This window comes from Trachymyrmex septentrionalis, unplaced genomic scaffold (assembly GCF_001594115.1).
Source record: "Trachymyrmex septentrionalis isolate Tsep2-gDNA-1 unplaced genomic scaffold, Tsep1.0 scaffold51, whole genome shotgun sequence".
NCBI lineage: Eukaryota > Metazoa > Arthropoda > Insecta > Hymenoptera > Formicidae > Trachymyrmex > Trachymyrmex septentrionalis.
Genome location: NW_017305683.1, coordinates 2490295 through 2498884, shown reverse-complemented (window position 1 = coordinate 2498884; position 8590 = coordinate 2490295).

Genomic DNA, 8590 nt, shown 5'->3' with positions numbered 1-8590 from the left:
ACACAATTATATAATAATTATAATTATAATAATAAATATAATTTATTATTTTGTAAATAAATTAATAATAATTATTTTCTCTTTGATAAATATACATAATTATTCTCATATTCTCAAATAGGTTATTACCATTACAATTTGTAATTACTTGCCTAGAAATTGAGTATTTAAATTAGCACTAATTAGAACAATAGTAATATATATCTGAAATTCTTTTATTTGAACAACAAAAATAAAAATAATTATTAATATCAGTGAAGAATCATTAAGAGAATTTTTCAAAGAAATTTATATTAATTAAAAAAACATATTATATACCATTTGATTAACACTAATTATTTATATCTTGTTTCATTGATAAATAGACAATAATCATGCGTTTTTTCAACGTTTATATATTATATATGCTATCTCTTACTAAATTGACTCAAATTATTTTACTTATTTAAATATCTTATTTGCTCGTAATCTGATCGTTTAAATTTGGTATATTTTACTTTGCAAGTAAATGAGCGTTGTTTTATTTTAATTGACAGTACGTTCATACAGTTCAGGAAAAGAATAATTGTGGCAGAGAGAACGGCGCGATCATAGGTCGATCTTTCAACATTTTGACGGCAAAAATTCGTGAGAAAAGAAAGTTTGGAAGAATTTATAATGCTGTGCACAGCAGACACATCATGTACACAATACGCAAAGCATACGTAGGGAAAAGTGTGTAGCACGTTTCGTACAAATAAAATCATGTTAAGATTTAATTGAAACGATGTTAAAATTGTCCAAAGAACGCAAATACATGTTCAAAAAATTAGGTCATCATTTAGACGTGTACATCTTGCTTAAGGAAATTTCATATTCAAGAATGTGTCATATTTTATATTTAGACGAGGCAATCTTGTTTCGCAGGAACTATATTACGTGCCATTATAATCAAATTGCGTCAATTTGTAACTTTGGTCGCGTATAATCTAGAACATGATTTCCTCCGTTTCTCAACAGCAGCAATTTCTAATAAAAAAAAATAAAATAAAATAAAAATAAAAAAAAACAACCTATAAATACACATGTTTATGAAGCAATGTATACTTACGCGTTGCGTTGTCTGATCTTTGAGCGCGTCCTCGCGTATAAAAAAAAGATTATCACGAATGAGTCGTCGACTTTCCTATTTTGGGCGTGCTTAGATTGATAACAGTTTGTCGCAGGATGCTGTTGTACAATTGACGGCTTCCTACGACTTCCGGCACTCGTGGAGGTCGGTGATTACTTTTTGTCGGAAGTTCGTTGCTACATGGGAACGGTGGAGGCGGTTACCGGAGTTAAAAGGTCGTACCATGTCACGACAAGTTAATACTGTTAATAGTACGACTCCCAAAGGCTCTTAATTGTCTCAGAATGCAATTCGGGTCTTCAACAATTCTTCAACAATTTTTACAAATTTTTACAAGGACAAATATCGCTTTCAATTCTTTTCATATCGCATTCCAAAGAATTAATTATTACCAAAGAATTAATTATTAACTTACTGAACAAAATTTGATAGAAAAAGAAAAAAATTTCCTATTTAATTTCGGAGAAAATATATCCTCTTTTATCTGGCGCAATTAGGTGAATTGCTGCGCGCAGTGAATAGAAATTCAGATTCGTAAGAATAATATTCGATGAAATAAGGAAGTGAAAAAGAAATAATTCTCGAAGAAATTAATTTTTCTACCGATAGATTTCTCTCGATTTAATTTGAGTACATTTGTATTAAATTAATGTACTTGTAAAATATCGAAAAAGTTTTTTTATGTTTTTATTATGTCAAATGAATGTAATATATTATTTAAAGTGGGACGTCGACACGCTTGTCTTTGAGGAAAGTTGAAAAATGCAATAGTGAGCGTCGTAATAGATATTATACGACAAGTATAAAATGTGGCGACAAATTGCGTAATAATCAGTTCACGTTGATACGCTGGATGAACGGACGGAACGAGCGAGGTGGACGAAATGTGAATGAGAAGGGAAAAGGACAATGTCCTAGGGCGGGATGCTTAATGCTCGCGAGAGCCGAGTTTCGTTTTAGGACGCACCCTTGCGTATCGACGTGCAGCGAACCACGATTTCGTTGGCTATTTCCTAAATCGATGTGCACGACGTATCCGCGAGCAGCAAATTTCTCAAGCAACCCAGAAGTTGTTTGAGATCCGAATCGCCGGGAAAATCCGGATGCACGAATTAAACTCGGGGAAATAATTTGCGATCCGTTTTTCCTTTTAATCCTGACAACATTACAACATTGCAGGTTGTAAGTTAAATCTAGAATTAAAATTGTCTCCAACGTTCTCGGCAAGATCCTAAGTTATTTTACGTTTATCCTCAATTTTTCTCGCATCGACGCGATCTAATGCGACGTTTGTTAAATTTAACATTCTACGAAACGTTTGCTCTAATTAGGAAAATCCGACGACCGCGTTTTGGTACTAAATACGACGTTAGACGAAGATCCTGTACTAACAAGGTTCTGAGGTAACCCGCTAATTCGCTAATCGATAAGGATACGCCGTGCAACAAACAGGAACAACAACAGGTATACGAACAATAGCAACACTGTCGTCACCGAATATCATCACAGCGGGAAATGAACGAGAGATAGAGAGAGAGAGAGACAGAGAGAGAGAGAGAGATTCATCACGTCGAAAGCGTTGCACGTGCGCCATCCACCCGTTTTATCGACGGCGCGCGGGGCAAAGTGCATTGTGCGACTGCTGGCGGATGCAGCGCCGGTGTCCTGGCTTTCCTATGCAACGCACTCCGCACCCTCCTGCCCCCTTCTTCCGTACCACGTCTCTCTGCTCCGTCGCCTCCGTCCCGTTTCGCGACGGTGCCGCGCATCGCCGACGCACCGACCACGTGACCGTTCTCTTTAGCTAACAATAAGCCGATTACTGCACCGCCGACGACATCCTCTTATCTCTTTTTTTTTCCTCTTCTCACCCTATCTTTCTTTATCCACTGCTTCCTTTTCGTCCTTCGCTCGAGTCTCTCTCGAACTCGCGTTTCGGTCAGCTTCTCTTATTTTCGCCCATTTTCAATTCTTAACGAGCAACCGTGAGGTTGTTTTTTTAAATTTCATAGTACGAGAACCATTAAAAAGTAACAAGATTTGCATAGCGTCTACTATAATTTTCTGTTTGACGCAGCTAATTAACTTCTATTTCTTTACACACTACGCTCGCGATTTTACAGTTTTCTCGTATATCTCACAGGACCATCTAATTACATGAAAAATTAGATCCTGGTGAAATGAATTAATTTTCACATATAATATAGTTTGCAATATGTGAACAAAAGACGTCATAGACTAATAAACGCAAGGCTCAATAATGAATAATTTTTGAGCTCTATGATGTATTAAAAGTTTTCTCAGAACACTTTTGACGCACCACAGTTGAAAAATTATCCATTATTGAACCTTCTGTACTGTTCGCATTATTTGAAATTCCCAACAATTTTTGCATTAAAAATGAGATGAATATATATCCTGGCGTAGAAAAGAAAAAGAGCTAAGATGCAGAGTGCAAAAAGTGCAAGCAATGTGAATAAGCCTACTTAATTAAATATCAAATGAACACAATGGTAATCCAATCTCTAGAATTAAATTTTATAACATTTTATCTTCAACTTCTATATATGTCAAATGTAAATTAATTCATTTCCATGTTTAATTATAACGTAAACAATATCCATATCGCAATGTATGCATTTAGTAAATAAATTTGTGTCAAACATTTAATATATACTTTCTTAAATTGTTTAACTCCATTATTTTAATTGAATTAATAACATGTTGAGGTAGAAGTAATTGTTATAGAAATGATTAAAAATAACTCAAATTGAATACAATTTGATATTATGAATTTAACAGTGTCGATATTCTTTGCCCGTCACGTTATAAGCTGCGTTATACGTGAGAAAACTAATTTATCCCACCGGGAATTCAATTTTCCGTATAATCAGTGCAGGAACCTTTCATCGTTGTACCTCTATTTGTTTTTCAAGACTACTTCCCTAAACGGAATAAATGTTTTTTTTTTCCTCCTTTTCGCACCTCGCATTCCAGGTTCGCGTTCGCCGCGCACACGGGCGCATCTGCATCTCCGATCGTGCTTCGCTTCCCGGGATTTTTCGTTCCCTTTCCTCTCGCCACGTGGTGGAGAGCACGACGGTCCGTGTTCCTCTAACGACCGGCTGATTCTGTCTTTGTTCGTTTCCTCCGCGAGCGAGCGAACAGCCGGAGTAGCGGTGGCAGATGCGCGCGGACGGTACCTCTTTCTATATCCCTCTCGCTACGTGGAAACGGACGTGTATCGTCGCCGTCTCACCGGAATACCTCCTCTCCGTCTCTCTCTCTCTCTCTCTCTCTTTCTCTCTCTACATCGCCGGACTCTGCGCCGGTCACTGCGTCACTTCTGTTCGCCACGTCCCTCTCGTTCTCGGTCTCGCACCGAACAGTGGCGGATTCACACATCAGACTGCTCTAGGCGCATTAAACCGAGGCCACCCCTTGGTAGAGATCCTCCACGCCTTTCTTAGGTTTGCTTTTTAGCTGTGTTTTTTTTTTTACACTTTCATACTTGACAAGAAGGAGAAAGCCGACAATAGAGGCGGAAAAAATACAGCTAAAAAGAACGAGTTGTCGGGTTAGTCAATATATTCCACACGCACAGCGAGCTAGAATAATCTTATTTAAAATGCTATTATTCGTATCTTGTATTATTTAATATTTCACACGATCATTCGATTCCGGATTCTATTTGTTTCGCGAACAAATGTTGTCGTGTATGTTTATTGAGGAACAGTCGAATGATATTTTCAACGTAACATTATTAAGTATAAAGTATATTTGTAACGAATAATCTATTATTTCTTCAATTGCATCGATATAATTTTTCGTTTTTAATTAACCAGAAGAAGATAATTAAAAACTGATATGAAGGTGTTTTAAGAAAAACTGTTTGTTGTTAAAAATGTAGTCGATATACAGTAGAGTTCCGAACATATCAGGAGATAAGATCGTTCCGAATGGTTCCATTAGTATACTTATTATTTGCGATAACAGGAGTTAATGTTCAGAAAACTGAAATTCAATATCGAGCTCCTGTTAGCTAAAGTCCAACACTGTGATTCGTAATAAGAGCTCAGGTATGAGATATTCGAACGGAGCGTGAACATATTTGTATAATGCTCGTTTCTACCAATGTAATTTAATTTTAATCTCGGTTCAACTATCTCTTCGGCCGATATTCATACGCCATATTAAGAATCTTTATTTTATACCACGTATGTGGAAAACACAATCAATACTAGAAAAATGCCTATTAGGGTCAAAGCTAGATCTTCATTGCTTTAAATAATTCAATCTTGAATTACTAATATACGCTATATGTACTTGCATATATATATACCATATTGTAGAACTGCTCGCCGAATTGTTTTTCAAAACTACTCTAGTAATCGCGAATTAAAGATTGACTTATTTAAAGCAATGAAGATCCAGCTTCGACCGTAGTAGGCATTTTTCTAGTATTAATTGTATTCATAGACCATTCTTATTTCAAGACCGTCTTAAGACACTAATACGGTCCTCTAATTGATTAGTGACTTCTTATCAATTGGTTCGTGACATCTTAAGAGACTGCACTTGAACATAAGAACAATTATGAATACTTTCATCTTTTTTCAGTTCTAAGAATTAGAAAAAGACGAAAACTAAGTCTATCTTGCCTTTTAGGAAACACAGTTTCGACACAAGTATCATTCTATCCTTCTTGATACATTCAATAAATAACACAGATAAAATGACATTTGTGTCGACTAAAAGGAAAGTAGCCGAAAAGTTGAACTAAAATTAAAGTTAATCTACATAAGTAAAAACGAGCATAAACGGAATATAGATAAAAACAGAGTTCTACTATTCTCTTATATATATTTCATTTCTATACAATTTTCAATCGTTCAATTTTCAATCGGCGTTCATCTCGGAGAGTGGGGTATCTGCGCGCAATATACGCGACAAATTGCGCACCCATCGCATGTTCCTCGTAATACAAAGCGTCGCCGGAAACAGACGCTCTCGTGTCTTGGCACTTCGCAGTGCGTCCCCGCGAATCTATTCCGAAATCCGCCACTGCGCACCCAAACTGGCATCCTCCTCGGTCAGTGCGCCCTACCACCGCGCAACACGCGAACGCGCGTTCGCACTCGTCGCACACCGGGAAACCGAGCCGGCGATGCAACTGTCCTCGTCGCACGCCGTTCGGCTCCATTCATGTCTCGGTTCTCCTCGGGTTATGCAACTCGCTCGCGGAGAGAGACGCGAGGCGAGGGGATGTGCCGCCTCTGCCGACATTGCACACCGTCACTTTATTGCGCCTGAACCGGGAGAGGGAGAGGGAGAGAGAGAGAGAGAGAGAGGGGGGGAGGGGGAGGGGGAGGGAGAGAGATCAGGGAGAGAACTTGGATAACTTACCGTCGACGATTTGCTCGTACGACAAACTGCTCCTTCTTCCTTCCCCCGATGTAACACCACCTATTACATTCAATCACTTTACAAATGAGACGTTGCTCCAGAATTTTATTTCTCTGGAAATACAATAAGTAAGCAGAGCGTTAATCCAATGATAGAAGAGAATTTTATTACTGTCGCGGATGAAGGAAGAGGAGCAGAATTGTCAAGGATACATATTATTCCTCGAAACTGTTGGAGCAACGGATTAATATACGGAGAGAGAAAAGAACGTTAAATCTATAAAATTCAGCTAGACGCAAATCTAAAAATAATTTTGTTAAACTATCCAAAATAATTATGTACGTCCCAATTAGTAGAACGTCGAAACTTTCTGCGGCGTTGTTTATCACGCTTGATCATCCTACATTATTTTGATGATGCAACAAAATTATTCTCAGCTCTACTTAGTGAAATTTTTAGATACTTCTGCAAAATTGTTCCTCTCTCGTGTAGATCAGTTTTCAGGAAAAGATGAATTTTTTTTGCGGGTGCATATGCTGTACTTTATTACATATGCTTTACTGCACTTCTTTTTTATTGCATATCTTTAAAAACCATTATACCGCAGCATTAAATTCGCGATAAATTAATATCTGTGGAACATGCAGCGTGTAAGGTTTCAGGACGAATTATCAATTTTAACTACGCATGAATGAACAGGCGGATGATGAATCAGTCGTTTCGTCTATTTACCAAATACTGGTGTCCTATTTAACGTAATCCTAATTAAGTTACGAAGGCACCTAATTTAATCAGAAAAAAATTAACACCGCACCTTTCGACAGTAGAAGTTAGCAGAGAGAAGAATTAATTGCGCGATGTGCGAACGCGTTTCTTTCGGACAATAATATTTCCTACTAACCCTTAAGTACTGATTGGTCCGTGGGATCACGCGAAAAAAAAAAAAACAAAAACAAAACGCTACATCTACTTCATTTTCGTTTTCAATTACTTCATTAGTTATCTAGCAGCTCTTCAGCCAGTGACACGCGTGAGTGCCGCGATAATTTTTTTATTCCAGTTTTTTGAATCGATGACCGAGGGACCAATTTCAGTAAAAGTGTCGCTATTTTTTTACCTCAGTATTTAAGGGTTAAAGTATCCTAATTAACAAAAACGTACTATCAATAAAACTCTAATCGCCAAATCAACGAAACAGCAGGTAGGCGTAAATTTTAATAATTCACATAAACGTTCGCGCGCATTTTACAATTGACTGTGCCAACTATCTAGGTACAATATGATAATCTGTATAATTACATAATTCGCGTAATTACATTATTAATTACAGATGATACATTTCGCTAAAGCACCGCTCGCGCACGTCATAATCATCGACGTGACGCCGTCGACGTTGATCAAGAAGACCTTCGCTTCTCATCATCGAAGCTTGAACGGCTGATACTCATTCGCACTGGTTTAATATAAACCAAGCGCCGGTTACTTTTCTTCGAATAATATTGTAAATGGTATCGATCGTCTGAATTGAGGATCGCCGAGAAGATCTATTACCGGTCGTTCACGCGACAAGAAAAATTCTTCGTAAGAAAGTCCAATTGACTCTTGGAATTGACAATCTTAATCTTGTAAAGTATCGATTCTATAAAGCAGCATCGATCTGTTCCAATAAATGCTAATAAACGAACAGTTCTCGTCGCGCGATTTATCGCGGTATGTTAGTTAAAATCATCACGCCAAAGATACTTTTCGACGTCCGCAAATCTAGATAGGTTTATTTAATAAAATTAATATAGAGTAATACAATTCTAAACGTGAAAAATAAGAGGACAAGCTGTAACGCAGTAGCGACAGCGTAATAGAACACTTATATTAAAAAGTTGGTCCCCAATCCAAACATGATTAATTAATTGTATTGATGTGTCTAAATAATGATATCAACGTTAAGCGACCATATCGCTTTTCAGGATTTGAGACCAACTGATCGCACCAATGATCTTGCTGTCATCCACGACAAGGTTCCATCTTGTCGTCTTACACCACGGCTTCATACATACGTATATTGCTTTAAGATGA